General features: G+C 41.5%; 1 protein-coding gene across 5 annotated transcripts in view; it reads right to left on the reverse strand.

The window, feature by feature from the left end:
• The window catches only part of DENND2B (DENN domain containing 2B), a 146,179-nt gene that overhangs the window by 97,647 nt on the left and 21,114 nt on the right, over positions 1 to 27,418 (reverse strand). For 2 of the 5 annotated variants that reach the window (XM_014876288.2, XM_088175339.1), the window contains exons 2-3: positions 12,206 to 12,293; positions 11,557 to 11,630 (exon numbers count right to left, since the gene is read on the reverse strand). The gene's annotated coding sequence lies outside the window, so the exon portion shown is untranslated. Of the gene's footprint in view, positions 1 to 11,556; positions 11,771 to 12,205; positions 12,294 to 27,418 lie in introns of those variants that run through there. The other 3 variants (XM_014876289.2, XM_088175338.1, XM_088175337.1) reach the window with 2 other exon arrangements.

Raw genomic sequence — 27,418 nt, forward strand, 5'->3', positions numbered from 1 at the left:
GTTTCAAGGTCTTATCTCTGCTCTTTCAGACAACTGCATTTTCTTTACCCTTTGACCAGTATTTTCATCAAAAATCCAATAAGGTTGGAATTTCTGTGTGTGGAAAATTCACCTCATGCTGTAGCAAAACATCAAGCAACTGCTCCATTCAATCCTCACAGAAGTGAGTTTGGGCCCTTCCAGTTTTATTAGGAAAGCTGGAACCACAACACAAAAAATGAGAGCTCTTTGGAAATGCAACCACACCCCACTCATATTCTGCTCTGTCCCCATGTCCCCACCCACAGATGCACAACAGAGGAATTCCAGCTGTTGAAGCTTTGCAGATGGCAAATCCAATACTGTGCCATTGTGGACTTTCTCCTCAAAGGATCATTCCACATGGCTTCTTTTATAGGGTCAGGATTTCTTTTCTTGGGAGGATGGATATTTGGGCATGGAAAATATCTGTGGGCATGAACAATGGGGAAATAGCATTTATAAACTGAAATAAAGCCTTTCCAATTTGTGGAAACAGCTGGAGGGAGGAAAGAATCTTATGAATAACATAGTTGAACTCAACAGGCTGACAGTGAGTCCTTTCAGATGCCACTATGGCTACACTCTTACATGAGAGTACAACATTTAAATGTGTAACTAAAGATGAGTCAAGTGATGTACCCAGCATTTTGTTTCACTACACTGAGATTAATCAAACCATCCTTCCCCCACATATAATTTATGGGGAAGGAAGAGCAGTTTCTTCTGCATCTTGTGTATGTCATGGTGCTGTACAAGTGCTAGAATGGGCATTTCTTTTCAGTGCTGCTTTAAGCAGAGAATTCATTCAACACTAAAGTATTTATCTCAGCAGTCAGCCCAGGGGATCAGCATCTGCTGAACTTCGTGTTTCCCAGAAGGTATTCACTCCTGCCACACACAATGAGGCTTTCAGGTTGCAAAAGGAATCTTGTTTCTTACAAGGAAAGAGGGAGAAGTTCCGTGTATGCCATTCAATACAGCATGTTTTCAGAGTAATTCCACAAGTGAATACCCAGTGAAAATAAGACAAAAAACCACGGAGCCAAAATTCCACGTGAGGAAACACCATAACAATCTCATTAAAAGTATTACAGAAATCTTTCAAAATACTGTCAGCAAGGTACTTTACCCATGTTAAGGAGAAGCAAATATATTTTAATAAATAATTTTCTTTTTCTATTGGAAGAAGAAAAAGCTACTTGCCAGCTAGATATTTTCCTTCAAAGCTACCCTGCTTCAGCCAAGCTCCATTAATCATTGTGCTGTTAGACAAGATTGCTTTGATGTCCACAGATCATATAGAAGATTTAAGACAGCAAGCTGTCTGAAAAATTCAGTGATAAAGTCAAGGTAAACCAATGTAAAAAGTTTTTCTCAGTTCTAATTTAGTCAAGAATTTTACTTGTTTCACATAAAGTTTATCTGCTTTTGATTGTTATTTTATCTAGCACTACATAGTACAAAAGTTCTGTAATTATTATTATTGCTTGACTTACACTGTCAGCTGGTAACTCAACCATCTAAGGAGAAACAAAGACTAAATTAGAAGTCCTTTTCTCTGTAAGAAATTTGGAAGGGGAAAAGAAGTGTTGATTTTAATTGAAGGGGTCCAACAGGCCTGTTCAGATTAGCCAGGCAATTTGAGTCTCACTGAGTATCCCCTGAGAACCTGGTCAAAACACGGGGTGTCAGGGTTTGTTAGGGGGTGTGTGGGGGTGGAAATTAAAGTTCTCTTTGGGCACTATAAACAAAGAAAACCCAAACTTCCTCTATCAAACAGCAAATGGATCCCCCAAGAACTAGTTTCAGCAGAAACTATTATTAAAATTTCTTTTGGAAAATTTTCAAGTTATGGTTTATAGATAGAAAAACATTTTTCAAAGACGCATTAATGCTTCCATTAAGAAACAAAAAATAGAAACATGCAGACAAATAACTCTTTAAACTAAAGCTTTGGCAACAACAACAACAAAAAAAAAATTAATACATCACTTAACAAATGGATTTGACCCAGATTCCTACCCTCTGTTTTAAGAGAACATTCTTGAGAAGAGTTCACAGGCTGTTGGTAATACTAATTTATCTCAATTGCGTTACAGCTTTCGAAGCGTCACTAAAAGACTTGCAACATCCGTTCCCACTTTGTTGCCTACACATTTTCATACCAATAAGGGCTATGAAAAGAAGCTGAACTAAAACTGAAAACAAGAAAAATTGTAAATCATAATCAGCAGTTGAAGGGGAGGGTGTTTCTTCTACATACTAAATAAAGGATTTGAAGGATTGGCCACAATAGCAATCTTGGCTTGCTCTCCCCTCATATAGTCCCTAGTTCTTGTGACAAGAATGGATTAAATTTGTGTTTGTTTGCCTTCAGCCCACCTGGGCTGTCTTCATCTTCAAGTGATGACATAGTCATGCCATTTCCTTTATTTCAGTCTGAAAAAAAAAATCAGCAACTCAGCTGTGTAGAAGGAACAAATGTGACTGCATATTCCTTTCAATGAACATTTTTATGGAGATAAAAATGTGGATGTGTAAAAATATGGAGTGGATGAAAGTAGTCTCAAGATAATTACGTGGCAGTTCATTAAGAAGCTCTGTACAACATGATATTGTTCTCTCAACAGTAGTCTCATCTTAACACCCTTATCAATTCACTCTCCAGTTGCTCTACTGATTCTAAATTTCTCTCTGAGGTTTTACTACTGAGCAAAAGTCCAAAAAGAACAAACATGCCACTTTGCTGAGTCTGCAATAGAGCAATCAGAGTTCTCAGACTGCTCAGCATTATATATCTTATACTTTTAAACTCCAAGGCTCCTCGTGTCCTTTCCCTCCGAGTTGGTGCATCATAATCAGAATTATTGACCTGAATTTTCCTCTTCTGGAAAACCTACTATATTTGCAATTTTCAAGCATGCTATAAAAGTCACAGAATCTCATAATAAATGGAGTTGGAAAGGACCCCTGGAAACCATGCAGGCCAAAACCCCTGCTGCAGGTTCACCTAGAGCAAATTCCACAGGATCTTGTCCAGGGTGGGGTTTGAATGCCTCCAGAGGTTTTTTTGCTGGAACAGTTGTTTTCAGGTGTCCTTCATATTTAGGTACCTGAACAATTCAGCCCATCTGATGTTACAAACTAGCTGCTGCAGCTCAATCACAATTTTCTACTTGAAATAGGAAGCCTTGTCATAGTCCCCCTTTTAATTCTTTCCAATTATTTAAAAAATAAGAGTAACAGATGTTTTGAAAGACTGAAGGAGCATCCTATTTAAACAAAGGTCTTTCACCTCCTTGTTAATCAGAAAAATCAAGACTAAAACTCTGTATTGTCAGTTGAGATGAAGAAATTGCTACATATCAATAAACATTTCTAAGCCAAAGTTATAGGAGCACAGCATCTTTAAATATTTCAGTGAGAAGGAATACATTTTTTAAAAATTAAGTTTCCAGTTAACATATGTAAAATCACACCTCGAGCTTTTTTCCCCTAAGCTTTTCTTTTTGCATCTCATTTTTGTTTCTGTCAACATTGTAACGTAAGCCATCTGAGAGATTTAAAACTAAACAGTTCTAAGCAGTGGGTGAAACCACAGTATTTAACTGACAGGAGGTTTTGGCTCTGTCTTCATCTTTAAGCATCCATTACTCAGCTGCTGTTTCTCTGCAGCAGGGGCTGGAACATTCATAAACTTCAGTCCAAGACTCCTCGTTTCCTAATACGTGCTGCTTAAGAATATTTTTTCTTGATTTGGTTATTTCTTTAATAACTACATCACTATTGTATTCCAGCACATATGGCTGTGTTGTCACCTGACAGTTATCCCCATCTGAGATGATGAACATTAAACGAAACATGGATAGTAAGAAATTAGGGTAAAGCAGATAGCAGATAGCTCTTAAGTATTAGCCAGTTCTCCTTCAGCCAAATATAAAGCTATTTTCAAAAAACTAAAATATTTTTCCTATGGCATATAATCCACAGCCAACTCCAGCACAAGAGATTTTATCCTCGAACAATCTGAAGAGTAGAAGAATGAAAGCTTTTAAAATATATATCCTTGTCTATGTTGGAAACAGCACAATTCCAAACCAGAGACTAATGCTGAAACACAATCCAGGGGCTGTGCTTCCATTCATAAACTGTTCCATTTGAACACGGGGTCTGGAATGAATTTTATCCTCATGTTCAACCAGAGAGCCACAATTTATTATAGTGCTGCACTTTTCAGTTTCAAAATCATATCCCTAACATTTTTTTTTCTGTCAGGTCCAATGGAGATTAGCAGACTTTTCAACCAGGATCATCCATAAAGAGAAAATACAGCAGAATCCAACTGCCCAGAAACATGAAGGAGCAAGTCCAGTTATGTACCACATGGCTAAAAGAAAAGAAAACCTACTGTGTACACACAGCTTCAACAGTCTGAGCTGGAAAGGCATCAGAAAAGTCCTTTCCTTAATACCAGAATAAGTGGGATCTCAAATTTTTAGCTCAGTAACAGCCTAAGTGGGGTCTCAGACTTTGGCTCTGTCTTTAAGTTACCACCAGACTGTCTGAGCAGCAGCCCAGCTCTATCACTCCTGTGGAAGATCACAGTAATGCTCCCTGACAACTTCAAACCCCTAAATAAATAACCAGTGCTTCCCAGTCATTGCATATTCTGCAGCTAAGATATGCCACAAAGGTACACGCTCATTTTTGCACCAGTTCAACTTTGAGCTGTTTCAGGAACCTCCTTAGAGTTCTCTAGGCAACCTTTACTCTCTGATGTTCAAATTAAAAGGAATTTAGGATTCAAGAACACTAGTATGACATATTTCAATCTGCATTTTGCACCAGTTGTCTACAGTTTTCCAATGTCTCAAAATATTTCTCCGGCAAAAAGACTGCCCCAAAAATTACAACAGAGCTGGAAACATTTTCATTGATACTTCTCCACATACAGGAAGATGAAAGAAGCATCTGCTGCCAGTATACAACAAGGTAAAAGCAATTAAAATAATTACAAAAAAATTCACATCAACTTCTGGGCTAGAACAATTTTCTCTACTGGAAAAAGGGAAGGGAAATTGGTGACATGGTCCTTCAGCCCAAGGATGTGATCCAGCAATCCAATCTGTGATTTAACACGTCATTTCTAAATACTAATTTTTTTCACATATCTTCTTATACCAGAAATATGTATGTTGATCATTATATACTCATACCACACCACAAATCAGATTTCAACAGTACATGGAGAAGTAGAAACTAGACCTCAGTTAGCATAAACCTTTAAATGAAGACAAAGGAAATTATGACAGCCATCAGGTACAGAATTCTTATCCAGTAAAATATATTAATTTGTTAACTATTAACCAAACTTTTACATGCCAGTAAAAAGCTTTCCATTTGTTAAGTCAAAGCCACTGCCATGTCTCATTTGCATTGCATTCATATATTTTATCTACCTGGTCACCCAATAAAACAGTCTAGATCCCTTCAATCCTTCCACCTCTCTTTGACTAACACCGAGCTTGACATTTGACAGCACGGATGACAATTTAAAATGAACTCTGCTTTGACTAGAGCTGCTGTAGAATATCTTTTTTTAACTCATCTCTGGGTAGCTCTGTTTGTGGCTAAGAAACACAGCAGCTAATAGCTCCATGACATGCTTCACCATCTATTTTGGAAGGCAAGATGCCAAGAGAACTGTGGTGCATTTTCATTCATCTCTTGGCTACTGCTTCTTCCAAAGTTTCTGTCCAAAGCCAGCCAAAACCAAGTTCTCTGAATCACTGCTTGAATGAGATCTAATTATTCAATTAGTTTTAATGCCTTTCTTTCCCTTCTTTCTTGACAGCCTTACACACCTCTTGCCCTTCAGGGCATTTGTCCACATGTCTTTCCCACAAGTGGAAATGTAGGCAATTTCTTTCCCACCCATAATAGCTTTCAGATGAAGAAGAGAACTGAATACAATATCCTGCACGTCCCCTTTGGATATAGTCCTTTTTACCTAGGGAGAGAGGAAGAATAAAAATCTGTATAATCACCTACTCACAGGCACATTTTACTGAGACCTGATCTGCTGCTTTGCATACACCACAGATTTATTGCAAATTAACTCCCTCACAAAGATATTTGTCACGTTTACTTTTACCTGAATACATAAGATTATTAATAAAGCCTCCACTATGACACTGCAAATATATGACCCACCTAGCTAGTGGGGGAAACAACATTTAGCTGTGAAACATGAACTGCTTCAAAAAGCGTATTGGTTGGAAGGTTTTGATGATGGGGGAAAAGGGAAAAAGAGAAAAATCTCCCTTAATTCTCCAACTTAGTCCCTTATGAGTCCCACTATTTTTTGTTTGGCCTGCTACTACATTAATGAAAAAAAAAAAAAGAAAAATAAAATAAAATAAAAAAAAAACAAATCAATGTCTGCTCTTAGATCTTCACACCCTTCCAAAAGCCAGTCTGCTGCCCTGAGCCTGAGTGCAGCAGGGTCAGCACAGCAGTGAAACCCAGTCTGATGCACAGCAGAGCAGCTCTAATCCAGCTGATTACACAGAGCATATCCATTGTCCAAAAGTTTTATTTTCACTCTTCCCTCTAAAACCAACACCAGAATGAGTCACTTGAAATTATTTTTTAGGTGAGTTTTTAAAGACTGAGTTGCCCCTGCCCTGTGACAACATGCCAGGAAACCCCTGGGAACTCTCCCAGCAAACTGAGAGGGAATGAATGCCAAACAGGCTGAGCTGCTCAGCTCCTCACCTCCCCCAGCATGGGCTTGAACATGTTGACAGCAGGGTGGTATGAAGATGGTTTTGTCCCCTACAAATCTTTTGGATAAACAGGATTGTGCTCTACACCAGAAATCTCTCTTTGTAACTTCAGTCAATATTTTCTTGGCTTGCCACTCTTGACAGTCATAAAACAGCTCTCTCTGGAATACGTTGTTCAAATTAATCAGCTGTCAGCTATTCTTTTAAACCTAATAATAGAAGGTCTGCATGAGCCTGTGAGAGACTGAAACATAGGAATGTGACTTGTGCAGCTGCAAATGTTTCTATACTGCTGCAGCTCTCCAATTGTTTTTTGCTCTCTACAAAGAAGGCATGAAACAGCAATGTAGGGAACAGGTTTTGGACTGTCAAAATTGCCCAGCTGCCCTCAGCATGCCCATAAACGTGGTAAATGTTTGGTGACACCTTTTAACTTTCAAGGAAGCTTTAAAGACAGAAGGGATGTTCTGGTCACAAACCAATAGGTTCAGCTGGCCCAGGAGCACAGATAATTTGATGTCTTCTATCCTGTGGATGCCAGACTATGCTCTTGCCATTGGAAAAAGTTTTAGCCTCCAATTCATCTTGTTGTCATCAAACTGCAACAGGATGGGCAGAAAGGGTTCCAGGAGGAATCACTGCCTCTGAGAGGATGGGGAAACAGGACTCCTCTGAGCAGCCCCTTGACTACAGCAGTTTGGCTCCAAGTGGGCAGAGAAGATTAATATTACGTGAGGCTTGAACTCAGATTAAGAGCTGGCACTGGAGGAAAACCAACTGTGCAACACTCCTGTAACTGCTTAGGGGACTCTGTTGTCATATGAAACTTAGGAAAAACTGTGAGGCTCTGTTCAAAAAGCCCTCAGGTTGGAAGCAGGAAGCATGTTTGCAAAGCCTGATGAAGGAACAAGAGCAGCACCTGCTTCTTCCAGGTCTGCCTAAAGCTGGTACCACCTGGGGACTTTGCTTCTACCAGCAGCGAGTCCATTTTCAGCCCAAAAAAAATACTTTTAAAAGCCTCTCATGCTTTTAAGAGAAAGAAGCAGTTTAAATCCCAGACTGGGAGCCTTAATTATAATGGTTTTGTGTGAAAGTTGCCAGATCTTGCCCTGCTCTGTGATCAGGGCTGTGCCAAGAGTCTGCTTTGTGTCACACTAGCAACTGTGCTAAGTTCAGCAAAGTAACTGGGTCAAAGATGCAGAGCCAGAAGAGAGATCACTGATTAGCACTAATGAGAGCCTTCACTGCAGAGCAGAATGACAGTGCCATCGTGTCGAGGTTCTTGCTGCAATTCAAGGTAGCCATACCCATATCCAGTGTGAGCTGCACAGAACAGATCCTTTGGTGTGTCACAGTTTACACCTTGGGAAGTCATTCATGACCAGAAAACAGAAGATGAGAGGAAACCACTGAGAACTCGTTGTTCATACTGCTGGAATTGAAATTAATTAACTTCTAGAAAATCAGGAAAAATTTAAGCACCCTCATGACCAGCTTTACCAAACACGCAGCACTGTTTTCAATCAATTAATTCTACCTATAATGGGCATGAGGTTACAGATGAAGAATAAATTATTGAACCTGAGATCAGTAATGTTACATCTGTCCACAATACCAGGTACTCTGAAGATCAATCTTCAATGGAAACAGCAGAAACAAAGAAAACTACAGGGTGTTTCCAATGTCTCACAGACTTTCCCTAAGAAAAATAGAAAGGACTTTGTAGTAATCTAGAGAAAAGAATAAGAGCAGAAATTACTAGAGAATGTTATAGGCAAAGTCAATCCTTGGCTTCTAGATAGCCTCAGCTCATTTGCAAAGCAGTGTATTTCCAAGTAATAAGGACAAATATGTCAGGATAGCAGTTAACCTGGAATTGGCCTCAACAGACAACACAAACATCTGCTGTCAGCCTCTGGATAGATGGTGTGCAAGGAGTTACAGAGGACAGGATCTGTGCAAGATGAAACAAGCAATTAAAACACTGTACCTCAGAATATAAAAATTACTCAGTAGAAGTCAAGAACAGAGAACAAAAAAGTTTTCTAGTGTGTCCCTTCACTTTCCTTCTAAGTATAGTGAGACAGAAAGCAATTCATCTCACCAGAGAACCTCACCAATGTCTCTGGAAAACTCAGAGCCACTGACTATCCACAGACAGTACATGGGCATTCAGCCACTGGCAGAAACACGGTGGACACCTGGGACCAGTGAGGAGATTTATATCAGGACAACACAAAGCAATTGTGTTTGAAATACAGAAATGAATGCACTTATAAAGTGACAGCTACAGAAAGCTGGAAATGCTGAGCTAAGGACATGTCCAGAGGTGCTGTGTTGAACAGAGCTGTTATATCTGCACAGACTCCTGCAAGATCTCCACCTTCCTTACCAGCTATACCAGCAGCCTTCCTGAATTGCTCACTCCCTCAATAGATGAAAAAACAATGGGTCAATCTTCTTACAATTGTAGTTACAAATATATTATAATTTTTATGATTTTTTTCCTACTTGTAAGGTATACATGGCATGACTTATGAAAGCTTCATTTGAAACCATTCAGAATGCTAGAACTTATGGAAATTATCTTAAAGGACCAACGGAATGATGCCTTGTATCACTTTTCAAAGTAACTTGCAAATGCTACAGCACAGACCATTAAGGGAAATGCCATTCAGTCAGAAACCTTGGGAGAGAATTCACCAGGCCTGCTGCTGCATCACAGCAAACAGATACACACCAAAACCCCAGTGCTGCCTTTGGAATACCCAGTTTGCAGCACCTTGCAGAGCTCTCTCAGGCTTCCCAAGATGATCATCTGTAAAATGTAAGCACTTAAAAGCAGCAGTTGTAACGCTGAAAATCATTAAATTTGTCTGTCTTAGAAATTCCAGAGACCAATAGCATTTTTCCCTCAAATGAACCTTAAAGTTGGGAAATAATCCGTGTTCCTTCTTAAGGAAGGAGATGGTCCAAATTAGCACACCAGCTCCACAGATATTTCATTTCTAGTTAAAAACAGCACAAGGATTTCCTATTAAACTGGTGCCAACCATCAAAGAGATTATTTATTTTTTTTTCCCCCCAAAGCAGGCTATTGATATTTGCTAACAGTAGTATTTCTTTATGCAATCAAGCTGGTAGGCAAGGGGTGGACAGCAGTGTCAGGCAGTGCTGCTGAGCCCTGGGTTTGCAGATGACAGCTGTCAGTTCTGCTCCAGCACAGCCTGCTCCTCCTGCACGAGTGCTCTGGGGTAGGTCACAGCTGTGACAGCCTTTTCTCCCTAAAGCCTTCCTGGAACTCCCTTCTGAAGCACAGCCCTTTAATCGAGGAACAATTTGCACACACACACACACTTGTAAACAACAGCGAGGAGGGGAGGTGGGATAGGAGGATCCAATTTCCATTATTTCCCCTCTAGGAAGGTTTGAGGAGAAAGTGGAGATCAGCATCACCATTATCTGCAGCATGTGTTATTAGCAGCCAGGCTGAAGCCAGCCAGCAGCGTCTGGCATTGTTTGGAGCAGCACAAAAGACTTTCTGTTTGGAAAGTTCAAGAAAGAAAAGGCAGAGCCTGTGGCCTGGTCCTGCAGTCAAAAGAGTGACACAGAGGCTGGGAAGTTCTCAGGCAGAGGCTGATCCCAAGCCCTTTGAAGTTGACGGGAAAACTCCCATGGACTCCAGCAAGCTTTGGATCATGCCTGAAACACACCAAAGGGAACAAAGCAACATAAAAGTAGAAATGAGCATCTCCAAAAGGGAATTTAAACAGTGCAATGGTGACCTAATAGATTCATCATGGTTGCTGATACAATGTGGTTTTGTGATGTTTGGTCAGGTAGGATTATATTAGATTTTTAAGTCTTTTCATTAGGATACAGCAGTTGTACACTCATCATTAGGTATTTTACTGCTTAAAATGCCATGCATGGTGCCCTAGCATTGAGTGTTTAATATAATATTTAACAAAAGGAAAGCTGGGAAGAAAACTCCCTCTCAAACTGCTGAAATTATGAGTTTTCTGCTTTCTTTCTCCACTGTCTTCTCCCAAAAAGGCTGGTCTACAGCTATGAAATACACAGGCTAGGACTGAAAAACCTTATTAAAAACAATGCTGCCAGCATCATCTATTCATGAGCAGTCGCTTGAGAGAGAGCCCAACCCAGAAGAAACTCTATAGCAGCACATTCTCCAAACAATTACTAAAGGATCCCAAGCGCAGGGAGGCTCCAAATCCTCTGCTTAATTATAGTTTAATTAGTTTTCTCATTAAAGGTGAATACAGGAGCATTCAAGATGGAAGAAAAGTCTTCTGATTTCTGTAACATTTCCATAATAATTTTCTTGCATACAGGAGTAATCATTGCAGTGGGTTTAAGCTTTGCTGCTGTCTGGGTACTAAAGGATATTTTCTGGGAGTTAATTTGTTACAAACTTTTTTTTTTAAACACTTCTTGTAGCCTTTGCACAAGATTCAACAAAGAGCCAAAGTAACTCCCTTCCCCCCCCTCCCACCCCAAAAACAAAAAAATGCAGGATGTTTCCTCTTTCCCTGGCTAATAGAATCCAACTGTTCCTGCATGACATCATTCCCCAGAGTTTGGGAATCCAAGCTCACGCCGGCACTCTTGGCTGGGAGTAAACACCACCACCGATTAAAATAAATAAATAAATAAATAATTTTTTTTTAAAAAAATCAAACTTTACAATGGGAGGACATAACATTAAAAAGGCAATTTTTGTTACCTGAAATTTGGAGCATTTCCCTTTCCACTCCATTGTCAGATTTGTATTTCCCAGACAAAACTCTGTGTTATTATCTGAGGCAATCAGAAAACCAGTCGTTTAGTGTCTAATACCTGCTGTGCTTCCCATAACTCCTTCATATGCCCTCTCAGAGCACTGATTGCAGCTGGAATGATTGCAGGGAGCACAGCCTGGCCAGGCCAGTTGGCATGGAGATCTCTCCCCCCTCTTTTTTCATAAGCGCGCGCACACAGATTTAAACAATTCTGGGAGGCATCCACAAAACAGCACGCCTTTTCATCAGCTCCGTTTGGAAACATTCCACCCCTCCTCCAGCCCCTCCCCACAGTCAGCCCAGGAAGCTGAGATTTGGGCAGGGATCGATTGTGGAAATTAGAGATATTGCCTTCTAAAAAAGAGAAGCGGTCACAAAACTTGTAATTTTTTTTTTTTTCCCCCCCAGAAGTAAAAAAAGAAATGTTTGCTCACCAAAGCTTTGAACTAAAAGTAAATCTATCGCATTCAGACCTGCAGACTATTTGTCTTTGCCTGCCTAGTTACAAATTTGATATGTGAAAGCACTAAAGCTTTGTTGAAATACAATCATGCAGATTACAAGAAATGCTGCTGACACAGCCTGGCTGCTTACCTTGCTGTGCTCCCAGTACCGAGCCAGGGACTCAATTAGCACAGGTATTCATAAGGTCATGCAGGATTTCCTGTATGCTTTCATGTTTCTGTAATTAAGATGAAAATTGAGCAGGTCAGGAACATGCAGCTCAAACAAACAAACAGAAGAAAATCCCCCATCTAAACAAGAGCACAGAGATACATCTGGAAGTTTTCTCATATTGACTGTAAATTAAAGTGCCTCTTACCCAAAATTTGCTATCTCCCAGTTAAAGGAGAAACCCATTTCACTGACATTTGTGAAGACAAGAACTGATTAGTTTACCATATTCACTGGCACCATGGTTGCAAAACAAAACTTACTCCAAACATAAATAAAGACATACAATATTTTTTCCTTGACAAAAAGAATCCAAATTAATCCCCACCAACGTCATATAGGAAAGTCTGGACTGATAAATCAAGAGAACAGAAAATACTTCATAAAAATGAAAAAACATTTATTAAGAAAACTCAGTTTAAAAAATATTTGAACTCAGAAGAAGAGTACTGTGCCCAAAGTTTTTGTACTTGGAGAAATACCTTGGAGACTTAGTCTTTAGAGGATTTAATCAGAGTCAGTCATTCAAAGTTTTAAAACTTCATAAAAGATACTGAAGGGACTTCATGAGTCTGTGTTCTGCAATGAGCTGTACAAGCAGCAGTCCCTCTAGCGGGCAGAGGATTGCAAAGCTGCCTATGCCAAGCTAAATGGGAAATCAATCTCTTCTGTATCTATTAACCACTTCATTGTGCTGTTATGATGCTCCACTCCTGCATTTTAAAACTCAGCACCAGCATATGAAATCCTTTCTATGTTATCTTGGGAGTTGAACACGAGAAAACCTACATGATATAATCAACACAATTAGGTTTCTACATGAGGAGATTAAAGAGTTCCAATATATTACTCTTCTGCTTGTGTGAGATAGCCAAGATGTTTTGTGGGAGCTCCTGTCTCTCCACATAGCCATTCTTACATATAAACTACACCAGAGCATATTATTGCTCTGGATTTTGTGAGTGCCAGGGCTCCCAGCAGATTGCACACTTAAACCACCTTTCTCTAGCAAGAACATCACACTAAAGCACATACATGAGGCATATTTTACACTGCTACCAAAAACTGCATGCAGGCTACTCACAGGTAGTTAAATATTACAAAGCAGCTACTTAAGCTGTCAAGGGTCCAGAAGATGCTGAAATGAAATCACATAAAATAGTTCCTAGATATGAAAGTACCACATGCTAAGTTTGCAACCTCACACTAAGTTCTGCTACGAATGCACCAGTGATGCCCAGCCAGAGCCATGAGAGCCAAATATTAAGGGATAATAACTTGGTTTTGTCCTGGAAAGTTCCTTTGGTGCATGACCTAAGGTAAATCCATCACATGCTGCAAGTGGGCACAACTTCAGCAGTGTGACTGGGGAAAGAGGGGAACTGCTAACAGGAAAGTAATATTTTACACTGCATCACTGCAGAGGGAGTGTTCAAAGACACAGAAGTAATAAAAAAAGCACTCTAGGAATTGATCCATGGGCAAGTGAAATGGCTGATCACGCTCAGCTCTTCTACAGACCCCATTAGGTCACCTGGGAGTCTGTACCAGCCATCTGCATCACATCCCAGCCCAGCACTCATGGCAAGGCTCTGTGGCACTTCATTCAGTCACCACATCTGCATATATGGCAAGGATCTGGGGGAGCAGGCAAGCTGGCATCCATGAATCATTGAAAAGGCTCTGTGCATTACATACACACTCTGCTACAGTTTAAAATTCCAAGCGAAGCAAGTGAAGTTGTTAAAATATATCACACATACACGAGTATGTAGGAACAAGGCTCAGTAGTAAAACTGTGACCCAAGCTTTGGCCTTGGGCAGGTGACTAGCACAGAAGCCTCAGACAAGCACATTTCTATCCCAAGCCCCATGAATACACCCCAAATCAGTTCCTCACCAAAAGGTGACATATGTAGCCCAGATTGGTTCCAGTGAAACGAGCCATTCCCACATTTTACTTTTTTCTCACTGGGCTTTCATTTCTACACATCAATACCTCAGAACACAAATTAGGCTCTGGACAGAGTCTGAACTCATCAGTAGAGGAGATGATGAACAGCTGATTTTGCATTAATTACAACATCACAGCTACCCTGCCATCAAAAGGCATCAGAGTGTACCCTCACCCCCTGCAGGAGACAGACAACCCATTACTCACATGCAGCTGATGTTTAGTTTCTTATTTGCAATGCACTTCCCCTTTCTGACTGGTTGAACACTCTCCTCCCTCTGCTCCTGGCCCCGGAATGGAGCAGCCCTGTGAGGCACAGGAGCACACATGCACTGAGCAGGGTGAGTGCAGAGCTGAGCCCTCAGCAGGCACACCTGGAGTCTCTGCCTGGAGACCAGCAAGGGAAACATGAGCTGCCAGTGTGAGAGCCTTTACTGCATGCTTTCCAAGCAGCCATCAGCAGCAACAGGAGAGGAAACAAAAATCAGACTTGTTCCTCGTGAAATTTTATCACTTTCAGTAGGTGAAAACACAGAGGTGAGCTCCAGACTAAGCCAGCCACAACACCAGTACAAACCTTTGGTAGGTGTAAATTCAAATTAACCATCGCCCCAACTTCTGTAACATTTTCCTTTGCATTTTTTAGATAAAAAACACTCTTGCAAAGTTATTATGGATTTTTTCCCTCCTCAAATAACTTTCTGCCCTTTTCCCCTTTCCCATTGAAGATGACCACGTTATTGCTCTCCCTCATGTCATCTCTGCACATTTACTGACCATCCTTCCAGTGGCTTCAACAAATACGTATTTGTTTGAAATTCCATAATTTAACACTCAACAACAAAGAGTGAAACTTAATTAGTCAGTTGTAGTATCTTTTTAACCCAATACTGCTGCAAGTGCCTGCAGCTCCTGCTGACCTCACTGGGAGAGGCAAGGAGCTTGGGAGCAGCACTTCCTCATCACCAGGCAGTGACTTGCAGAGGTATGGAAATAAGGGGAAAAGCCTGAGCCAGCTCTTAATGTAAAGCACACGTGCACTGCAAAAACTGTGTTCTTTGCTCTTTTTACAGAGACCCAGCACTCAATACTTTTGCACAGGGAATTGTGTGGACTACCAGGTGGGGCAAAGTGATGACAGGCAGGGCAACAGTCACCACATGCTCTGAAGCAGTCCCATAGCACCACTGAGGTCTTTAAATTAACAGAGCACAGCACTGGCCCTTATTGGTAACACTCCATCATGATGGTGTAAGAGCACAACAACAAAGCAAGTGGCACAAGATAATACCTCTGACCCCAAAGGTATCTTTCTGCCAAGGTGATGACACTTCCACCACTTTCAGTGGTATGTTAACTTCAATTTTGCCCTACTGCATGTTTTTGCTGAGATTGTGGTACCCAAGTAAGTAGCACAAAAGTAGAATGTAGCCTTGCAAACACTGTCAAAGGGATTGACTCGACATAGGAGCTCCCCAGCTGCAGGAGGATTGCACAGGTGAAAGACTAAGATCAGTCAGCTACAGACTTGTTTTCTCCCCCCATTTCAGATCTGTTACTTATAATACATGCACAACTCTCTTCTAACAGGAGAATTAAGTTTCCACAACCTCCTCAATGATCTAGCAAGGATCAGGTCTGCAGCACAGTACTGGTTTCACTAACCCAGAAAAAAAAAAAAAAAACGGTGTGTGTATATCCCCAGTATTTATATAGTATGTATATAGGAAATGACTAATCATAGCTGTGCTCTCTTTGAGATGCTGCCAATCCCTTTATGGCCCTATATCCCATTTCAGTTTGATCTCATTCTGCAAATGAGAGCCTGCCATTCTTGGGTCTGACCCTGACACTGCAACTGTGTGCAAGACAGCAATTTGAAAAAGTTTCTAATTCACTGAAACTAAGGGAGGATCTGCACCTGGGGGTCATGACAAGAAGCTGACATGCACTCAATTGCTGTGCAAACACTCAGTCAAAAATAAAGTGGCTTAACTTTGTGGATATTATTATTTTAGGCCCTGATTCAGCAAAGCACTTAAACATTGACTTCAAAAGAACTAAAAAGTACAGTTAATATGTGCTACAATATTTTATCAAAGTGGTGGTTTAGTAATGTCGTATATTTTAGAAAAGAGAAGTGGAAAGAATTTTTATTTGGCAATTAAAGCTTTAAGACACTGTTTGGCCATACTGGGACACAGCCCCGTGCTAAACCTACTAATGATGCTGAAAATTTGCTGAGCAATAAGCTGAATAATTCCTTAATAAAACAACTTTAAACACGAACAGCGTGGAATTAACTCATGCGAATGCCTGGTTTGAGAATTATCCATACCTATTGTCTGATTCATGACAGGAGACACATATTGCAGCTCACCCCACTAGAAAAGCAGTGCAAAGCCAAACAAGCCATACAAACTGGCTCTGGGCCCAGGCAGCCAATTGAGCCAGCCCTCAACATCCCAGGGCTGCAAACTGTGTCAGATGGCACCAGGCCAAGGCACAAGCCAAGCCAGAGGGATAACCAAAAGGTGGGAATCTCATGTAAATAAGTCCTTCTGCTCCTTAACTCTCCAGAGCCAGCTCTGTCTGCAACCCATCTTCCTTCCAGTCCACATCCTTCCTTGCATGGCTCTGCTGCATCCAGGCATGCCCAAAAGGGAAACAGGAAGCTGCAGGTCCAAAATTGATGGAGGGGGAGAAGCCCCCTAGAAGAGGTTATTTGTCCTGTCTGTCTATCCCCACCAAGAGTGGATTTATGTCTCAAGCAGAAGGGCAAATAAGACCAGCAGGATTCCTCTGGGAACCAGCCATAACAGGAGAGATGTCAATGAGTTCCTTGAAACTCCACAGGATTTCTGATTTGACCTTACATGAATGCAAGATCTCCATTTGTCTCATTTCACTACTGTTTCTTTCAAGTAGAAGTGAAAGGAAAAGTTTGTGTTGCCCCTGTTCACAGCACACATCCTGTGACACAAGATGCTACACATGGGACTAGGAGACAATTCAAAAAACAGATCCCCCCTCACACCTGGAATTGCACTGAAGCAGAACACACAAGAATATAACTTTGGGAGGACTAAATCTTGTGTGAATCTGAGCAAGTGCTGCAAAGCTTTGATTTAATGTGAACAGAGGGGCAGAATCCTTCTCAGAGCACATAAATTATGGGAATACAGGTCATATAAGCCAGATCTCAGGCTGAAGGGGAACTTTTCAAATTCTTGTCAAGGTACCACACTAGCTGTACTTGCATCCAGGTAGTGGGACAAAGAAAAAGAAGCTGTTGGGAACCATCTCTATTGTTACATTGGCTATATGAAACTAGCAAAGGGAAGAGAATCTTTTAGCAAAGCAAGGGACACAAGGACAGATAACATTGCAGGCATGACTTCTGAAGCAGAATATGGGTGGTGGTTGCATTTTTCACATTTTTCCCCCCTGCAAAGATGCTTTCCAGAGCAAAAGAGATCTCAAGTTAAACTCAAAACAGAAAATGTGGGCCTAAGGCTGTGCATCCAGTATGATATCACCTTGTTTACATGAGGGGGAAAAAAAAATCATAACCAATAGCACTGTACACTCTTTGAACTTCTAAATAGATAAATAAATAGATAAATAATGACAACATGTTTTGTGATTCCTTTTGATCATCAACTATGAAAGTTCACAGGAAGTTTATACAACCCCCTCTGACTGGACAGATCTTATCTTCCAAATGCTAAGAGCCAAGAGACTCCAAGAAGAAAGTGTCAGCCTGATGTTCCTTTGGACAAAAGGCAAGGACTTCTCTGTGTGCTAACACAGTTGGCTTCCTTTATTTTAGTCATGACTTTAACTTCCAAGCTGGCCTGGAGACCCTGTGACCTGCTGCTGACATGCTAGGGGAATGCCTGTGAGCCCCACTTCTCACAAACACTGCAAGCACTGCTCCCATCACCTTCACCCCATGGAAACCAAAGCCAGTGGCAGCATGTGCCTTCTCAGGGATACAAAGAGCTGGTCTTTTGTACCATCATAAACATCATAGCAGGCAGATTTTAAGCCACAGACAAGAAAGCATTTTCTTCTCTACTTTGGCTAGAACAGATAAACATAATATTGCTTTGAATATGCAGAGCTCCTTTCATTCAAGGCCCTCAGGGTGCTTTGCAAAGCCACGTAAATGTCACTCCAGTGTGGCTGCTCAGAAAAAAGGAGCTCAATGGCTTTGTGTGCAAGTCTGCACAGTAACCCTCTGGAAACTGTGTGTGGCCAACAGTGTTCTAAACACCAGGCTCTGCTGCTTGCCCTGAGCCAGAGTTAGAACCTGGAAGGCAGTTGGGTCAATCAAAATTGGAGCTTTCTGGAAAATAGTTTGGGCATTGGAAACACCCAAAATGAGGCTTTTTTTCTAGCTGGTTTCCAGTGCCACAGAGGTAATGATCAAAGTCAGTGACATTGGGGTGACTAGGACAAGCTTGTGCAAAACAAAAGAAACTCAAAACCAGACCAGGCAGACGGTACAAAAACATTTTATGAACTCTGTGGTCGTTTCTCAGGACCTCAGTGCTTCCTGGGTTTGCAATTGGAGTGTGGCACAGAAATGTCCAAATGAGCCACAACCACCCCAACTCCAGAACTGGCAGCAGCACAGCTCCAGCAGCACAAAGCAGTGCCAGGACTGGTGCAGCTGTATTTTCTGGGAAGGGGGCTGGGGCACCACGCAGTGCCCCACTGCAGTGTAGGGCAGTGCAGATCTGCAGGAGTCAGCTCCAGGGCCCTTTGTGCTGACATCCATTGTGTGGCACACACATTCCCAGAGCAGCACACTGCAGACCACAGAGGAAGCCAGACCCAGCCCTGGAAATTCAGCTCCCAGCACCCAAGGTCCAGATGATTGTTTTAAAAGCAAGGTCATCCTTCCTGCTTCAATTCTGTACATTCATCCAAACAAAGCTGGGGGATATGGCTGAAAATAGCCCCATGTCCAAGGATGGACTATCCCAACATCTACATTTAGGCTGCTGGAGAATCACACACCTACATGTCTTCTCTTCACCAATAAGAGTAGAGGTTATTACTTAAGAAAAAAAGTACACATTTTGTTTCATTCTCATCAAAACAGATGGCTCAGAGAAAAGATTTTGCCTCTTAACACGGAAAAACATAATTTCTCATTTTCATTAAACTACTTCCCATTTTAGGGACAAAAGGACAGCAAGAATCAACCCTCTTTTTTTTCCACATCAAAATGAGAAGGGTGGAACTTGGGAAAGTACCAGTGCTTTTCTTCCAAGTCTGGGAAAACTATACAGTTTACATAGGCCAGGACACTGTTAGAGATTTTCCCTTTAAAACACTGGAAAAGGTCCATATGGTCACATGATGTTCCCCATTGCTATGTACATTGTTTTAAGGGGGTGGACAAAACTCCCTCCCTGGAACTGCTGCTGCTTGCTGTTCATACCATGGGAGTGGTGAAATCCCACAACACAGGCTCAGTGTCAGCCATTCAGCGTGCACAGACCACACACCAGAAAGTTTGCAAAAGATCTTGCTGCCAGTGAAGGAGGGCAAGCAAAACCTCTCTTAAAAGCCTCAGTTTCTAGCTAACTACTAACCAGGGGTAGCACTGAATGCTGCACCAACATCTCCACCTAAACCCCACAGCTAGGCCAGGCTGCCAAAGGAACTAAACATCCCCAGTCAATCCCTCAGTGATGCCAAAATCTGAACATGCAAGCTATGGCTGTTATACCTTGCAGCTGGGTGTGTGTGTGTGCACTGCAAACACAAGTTAGTGCCTACAGTGCTGGAAGCAGCTCATGGAAAGTCTGAAGTGTAAGATGCAAATCATTAGGAGCACACATCACAACTTGCTCTGGGGAAAATTCCTCACTCAAGAACAGACACGCTGATTACGTCTCCAATTTTCTGATTTCCTGACGTGTGAAAGTCCCATCAGTGAACGTGAGAGCTCTGTGCTCACTGAAAGCATAAAGCAACGCTCTCAGTTTGTCAGAAAGAGCTGAAAGGGCAATTTTACACACATGCATGGTGTTGAAAACCTCTGTGCTTCCTCCTGTGCTCTGTGGAGAGGCCGAGCAAGGAGTCCCAAGAGTCAAATGCTGTTCTTGCTTTTGACACCACTCAGGTATATGACCTTGGATAGCTTCCTTTGCTAGTAACACAAGGCCTCTTTGGCTTTCTGAACGTGTTGGAACAATGCAGTAAATTGTAATCCCACCAAGAACTTCAAACAATATCTATTTTTGGTCACATTATACAATTCTGTACATTAAACAGCCTCTAAGCTGTTTCTAGTTTCTTAACTGTTTCATATCTATGAATTTTGATGCTCACTCCAGCCCAAAAAAGGCCAGACATGAACAGGGTTTCCTCATCATCCTTACCACAGAAAAAAGAATTTTCCCTCACAACTTACATGGTCCCAGAGAGCAACAAATGCAAACGCTATCCTGAGCCACTGAAAGAATTAGAACCTGATTTTATTGCCTGTTTATTCTGGCAAAGTCAGAATTTTGCACATTTTTTCTTGTATTTTTGTAGTTACATTATAAGATTTAAAAGAAACAAAAAACCTATGCTGTGGGTAATTTTAAAAAACCCCTCCATCCAGCTGCATTCAAAATAAGCTGCAGTGCACCTGTCTGGTAAAAGCCTCCATAATGTTTTAATATTCCTCACAAAGCCTTGTCTTATCACTATTTCATCTCTAGTTTACCTGGGCGTGTCCTGGAGCAAATCTTAGTAATTTGAATTCCTCACCTCCTCTAGAGTGGCTCTCAAGTATAATTCACACAGCTTGTGAACCAGCTGTAAAATAAAACAAGAGCTTGCAGTCCCCCTTCCCAGATCTCAGACACTCACAGCCAGCCAGCAGTCCACCATAATGTAGAAATGTTTATAAAACACTGTGTGTCATTTACATCCTTTTGGAATGGCAGCTCAATACTTTAGAAAATACAACCATCCCCTGCAATTCAGCATGAGATACAGGCAACTGAAACAACTTTCTGCTTTCTGCCTGTTCCCTTATCTCTAAAGAGCTGATAATAACTGAATCTATTGGAAATACTGTTAAAATAAACTTATTAACCTAAATAAGATGGTCACAGACTGCTGGAAGGAAAGCATTACTATATGAAGAAGAGACTGGCTGTATCTCTTTTAATTTAACTGGATTCCCACTACTAGGCCCATTTAGGAGGCTGTGTTAATACATTCCTCAAAAACAGTTTCTTTATACTATTTTAAAATCACATGGTGAGCTAGGGAATGGAAAAGAAACATCATGCACTGTCATGCACAAACAGAGAATAAGAGTCAACTGCTTGGAGGCTGTCTCCTGGATGAAAGAGCAAGCCCATTAACAGGAGAAGGTGATAAAAAATCCATATGCAGCACAGAGCACCTCTAAAAGCCAAAACAACAACAGGCAATTGAGGTGGAGAGTGGAGCAGACTGCTATGACTCATAGGCTATAAGTCTAGTCAGTGAAAACTCTGGCAGAAGTTTGCTGTTGGACTATGTCTGTACATTCCCAAGAGATTTATAGCTGCTTATTAAATCATCTGTTCCTCTTAAAACTCAAGAAACTGTATATGTTTCACTGGATTTTACATCTGCTAGAAAGACCCATGAACCATTAGTACAGAGTAGAGTTTTTCCTATTGAGTGAGTCATTCAGAAGATTTTAAGACCTTACTTGAGAGAGGAAGAGAAACCTACACAAGTGATGGGCTACAGCCTGATCCAAAACCTGCTACTTCAGGATGGGTCTCCCTCACTGGCATCCCTGGTGTGCCTGGCTAATCCTCAGAATTTGAGTAACAAAGATTTTCTGCAGAGGAAAGGAAACAAGTACTTCCTACAGAGGAAAGTTCTATTGAGGAAATATCCACTCCTTCAAGTAAAAGACCACTGTGGCTTGAGAGAGGGTTTGTGGGGCAGGTTCATGGAGTGTGGTGACACACGCTGGTGCCAGAGGACCTGTCAAAACACGAGGAGCTGGCAGTGTCATCGGCTTCCAGGCAGAAGCTGCTACGCTCAGGAGCTGGAGGGAAAACCCCAGTAGCTCTGCAGTGTCATCTCAAAACCCAAAGGAACAGAAAAAGGAGCTGTCCTTTTGCTTGGCACAGCCCTGCCCCAAGCAAGAAGGCTGCTTGGGTGCTGGTTAGTTCATAGGAGAGCAAGACAGAAGGATGGGTAGGGCTGTCATTTCCATCCTCGTTAGCTTAACAAGCCTTTTTGTTATCTCAGAATACTCTTGGAGCATCTCTCCCTGCCCTTCCCACACATTATCCATTGAAAAAAACTGCACAAACAAAGAATGTTCCTTCTCCCATCTCCCTTCCTCTCAGTCTTACTTTTTCACTCTTTTTTCACCCTTGGGCACATCCACAGAGATAGTCATCTCTCAATGGTAATGTACAAAGATGCTATTAAATAGAAGCCATTTGCTGAGGCATAGAAGAGACTGAGCATCCTAAATTCCCAGAAGGTAGGAAAGTTTTACACATTTTAAATTAGCCCCTTAAAAATAAACACAATCCATGCACATTTGCCAAACATATAAGAATGCATAAATACTGTCTACAGCTACTTCAGTGTTAAGACTGAAATAGAGATGTACTTGAAAAACACCAAAAATCCCCTTCAGGGTCAGACCAGCCGTTCCTCTAGCTCAATTCTCTGCCTTCAGAGGCAGCAAAAGGCAGTGCTAGTCAGGACAAGCCCAGAAACCTCACTGCTTTTGGCCATTTTTCTCTGTCCGTGGGAGACTGCAAGCCGTGTGTGAGCAGAGCTGAAAAGCAGCGAGATTTACAAAATGTTGCTAACGGTGCTTTTGTTACTCCTGCTGTACCACTAAAATCCTATTAAGTCTGTAAAGGGAAGCACGACAGAAAGCCATGTGTGAACTGTTGCACTTAGCTGAGAAGTCAGCAACTTGGGAGCTTGAGAACACAATAATAAAATCAAGACCCACACCAGCTCACACACACGGAACGCCCAGATCCTGAGAGCAAGTGAGGGAGCCGAGCATCACCATGCCCGTGGGTGAGACTGTGGCAGCTTTGCCAGCACACACTGGATGGGGGGGACAAGAAGGGATGGGTTGCTCAGCACATTTCTCTTTCATGTTTTTGAATTGCTGCCTTGTAAAAGTCAATTTGCTAAAGAACATGACAAGATAATGGTAGGTCCTGCTGAATGGGCACAGCTATGCTATGCCAAACTGATTCCCGTGGTAAATCACGTGTGCTCTCCAAACACAAAGGCTGGGCTCTGCAAACTCATTATTTACTTTTGCCAAAAATGACAAAATGTCTGTCAGGCTTGTTTTCTCTTTATTATCTCTGCATTGAACTATCTTCACTTGAGAACTCTGAATCAATACAGAAGGAATAAACAAGCATAGTGAATTTGATCTCCCAGCGATCTGTACAAAAACTGAGCCAGTATATTCTCAACAGGTTACAGCCATCTCCGAGCCTACAACTGCACATCACCAGCTGCCTACCTGACACAGTAACTAACTTTCTGATACATCAGTATGCTGAGACTGCATTAGTGCTTTCCATCTTAAAAAAAAAAAGGAAACTATAAAACAATATTGTGAGGGTAAAAATGAACTTCATTATGGGAATATCCATACCCAACAAACTAATGCCACATCTTGTCCTGTTCAGGGTGAGACATCATGACTAAGGCATATCACCCCTGCTAGTCACATGCTACAGGAGTCAGGATGGTGGCACGGAAAACCAAGAGCATTAGTCAATCCTGAGCAATCATCTTCAGTCCTGAGCAATCAAATCTTTTGCTTTGGCTCTCCTTCCTTAATGGGAGGCAGCTACACCAATTAACATCAGTTGCTTGCTCCCTGTATCATGCAGCTCCATACCTCACAACAGGTGAGCTTTGAGCAACTCACAGCCCAACCCACCCCAGGGGATGTCACTCACCCCCTCCCCCGTGATCCAGCCAGGTAAGAAGCTTTGCAGAAGAAGAAGGAGTGATTGTTGTATTTCACAAGCACAGGAAGCACACAAATATTGCTGTCCACTCTCACCAGAGGAAATACCACATGAGAGCTCTTGTGAGAATTCCATCAGCCTTCCAGGCCAGCATGGAACCTGAGTCAGCTCTAAGCCAAGCTGCTGAAGTCAATGCTCAGCTTTCAAGCACATGCTCAAGTATTTGGCTGAACTGGGACCATTTTCAAGTGTGGAATGCAGAATCCCACTCAACCGTTGCTTCAGTGACAGACTACAAAAGTATTCTTGATATATAATAATGCAGTAATTTATGGGGGTGCATTCTCCCTTAACCATAACCTCAGACTCATCTGTTCTTTGCAAGCATTTGTTTCTTAATGAGTATTGCTGTGCCCATGCTCTGAAACACAGAACAGCTGCCAGCCACAATAGGAAATGGTTTGCACTGATTTAAAGTATTTCTGAAACCCCACCAATTGTTCTCCATAGAAAAAAAAAAAAAACAAGTAACAACAAGAAAACCCAGGAGAACTTGATAGTCTTTATTCTGTTCATTGTTGAGAAGTAAGGATCTTTGTTTTTCTCTTTCAGACCATCCTGTTATTCACACAGTGAATTACAGACCTAACCAATTCTATAAATGGCTGTTCCCCGAACTCATGGTTTAAGTTTAGGTCAAAAGAAGATCATTCACATGTGAAGTATGACTCTCCTCTGGCAAAGTAAAGCCATTCTGGTTCCTGACAATGCTATATTTAACTTATTTTTAACTGTCCTGATTTTCTGCCTCTTTTCCTCAAAATAAAAACTGGTAGAAGAAAGAGATTCTGCAATTCTCAGTTAGAAAGGTCACCTGGAGGCAAGCTCAGAGCCAGGAGTCACACAGTGGCAGCATGGACAGATTAAGATCTTCCAAACCCTGAGTTTCATTTTAACATGGTACCACTGACCTACCCAAAGTCACATGAACATCTCAATGCCTCAGTGCAGGGTTATAACATTTGTTTACCTAATACATGGGTTATCATAAAGATGCAGCTTAGAATAACCAGACTGTTACCATTTGCAGATGATTCATGCTCCTCTGATGCCTCATAAAGCTGTAACCACTACTTGCACACTGAGATCAGCGAGGAAACAAATGATGCCCTGTAAAACCTTCTTGTAAAACAAAGCAAGCACATATCAGGCAATATAGGTTTAAGCTGGTAAATGTAAGGTAATACAAGGTAAATTGTGCTAGACCTCTACAAAGGCACAGCACCTACCCCACAGAGGCTGCTTCATTCAGTGGGGTATGTAGCTCTGAAGGCACAGTTCATTTAGCCAGAGTTTTAGATGAGCAAGTACCTGCTTGCACCTTCTAGTCAGGAGCTGAAATAACTGATAAGAAACTCTATCCACAGACACTTGGAGGTGAGTGATTGTTCCTGTCCTTAATGTGTCCACAAAAATGCAGACACCACACCAGCCCCAGGGCTCCCAAGCTGACCAGGAGCATACAGCTAGTTAAATATATACAGAACCCTGGGAATCTGCCCAGTTTTAAAGCTGTAATGTAAAACTTAAGGCAGTCAAATTACAGGACACCCAAAAAAAAAAAAAACATACAGCAGAGTGACCAGCTACTCCCCACTCAATCTGGCTATCATTGATGCTAAGGTGACCTTCCTGTCACATGCCAGAATCAACAGGTGAGTTTCTATGGAGCTTCAAATCCTGGAAGGATTGTGGAAGCAAAGGGTTGGTGGAGGATGGGATCAATTTATATTTTTAATAGTTCAGTGATTTCAACCTGTTTGTATTTTACCAAATAAACCTGGATAGGCAGTGAAAGGTGCCAAGGACCAATCAAACTTTCAAGGGTCTGAAAAGAAACATCAAAACACTTTCTTCCCAATTAAAAGCTTTGGAAGAAAATTAGCCTCATCTGCGTGGCTGGGAGGGAGATAAAAAGTCTTAATGCACAATCACATCTGATTTCCTGCAAAGCTCTGCTCTGAAAAACAGCTGTTGCAGGAGGAGAGTGCCTGGGTTGCAAACAGCCCTGCTCACCTTCAGTGCAGTTCCTGAAATGGGAGCAAAGCAGAGAGCATGGCCATAAAGCTGTACCACCCTGATACAGGAGAAAGCTTCTAGCTTATAAGTCAGCATCTCTTTTTAAATGAAAGTTAAAAGCAGCAGGAGAACACCTCTGAAAAATTATTCCTTTCCTCCTCTTCTCCTTCCCCTAGCTTTCTAGACAAAGTACTTTTTAGATAAATTGCATACAGTATGTGCAACCCTCCTGCTCAGAAAATTCAGTCTACAAATACAATCAAATACAAAACAAACAACAAGAAGCCTATTTTTGATGGGTTTGCTTGTCGTGCCATGGCCCCCAGCTTCCATTCTCAGGGATTTACCAAACTATTTGTTTATTTACACAAAGCTGGAATTCTGGAGTAGCAGATTCTCTTCTCATTGACCTCTGGCCATGCTTGGAGGTTGCAGCAATTAAATATATTTCCAGTGACATCAGTAGGGAAGTAACTATGCTGTAAATAATAAGTTAGAAAAAAAAAAAAGTGTGGCTTTGTCCATCCCTTACTAATACTCACCAGTGTGGAAAATAATGGAAGGTCTCTCTTCTCCCCAGTCCTAAGCAAAGTGGCAGTTCCTTTCCCTTCAGTGGACACAATCTCTACACTCCAGGCAGACACAATTTTCTCCTGTCATGCCTCAGCCCACTGGGAGAGGGGCTCCAGCTCCTGCTCTCCCTCCAACACCACACAACAAGTGGGCAGTGAAAATAAGGAATTCATTTTACTGGGTTTAAGTACCTTATGCCTTGAAATAAATCCATGAGATGCTGTGAGATGACCTAAACAAATCACAGAATTCTAAGAAAAAAAATAAAGGTGCACTCCTCCTGTTAGGTTTACAGATCTCAAGTCTCTGAGACTCATGTTTTAAAGCTTTCCTGTGTAGCTATAAAAGCCAGAGAGGGTCAAGATTTCTGATAGTCACTTAGCTCCTGGAATTCTGGCCTTAAAAGAAGGTAGGGAAAAAAACAAATACAAAAAAAAAAAAAAAAAAAAAAACCTACATTAAAATTGGCACAGTTGACAAGAGTAAGGAAGAAAAGCTTGATTTTTTTTTCTTTTGCATTTACCACCCACCGTTTCC

Source organism: Sturnus vulgaris, chromosome 18 (assembly GCF_052056855.1).
Source record: "Sturnus vulgaris isolate bStuVul1 chromosome 18, bStuVul1.hap1, whole genome shotgun sequence".
NCBI classification, from domain to species: domain Eukaryota; kingdom Metazoa; phylum Chordata; class Aves; order Passeriformes; family Sturnidae; genus Sturnus; species Sturnus vulgaris.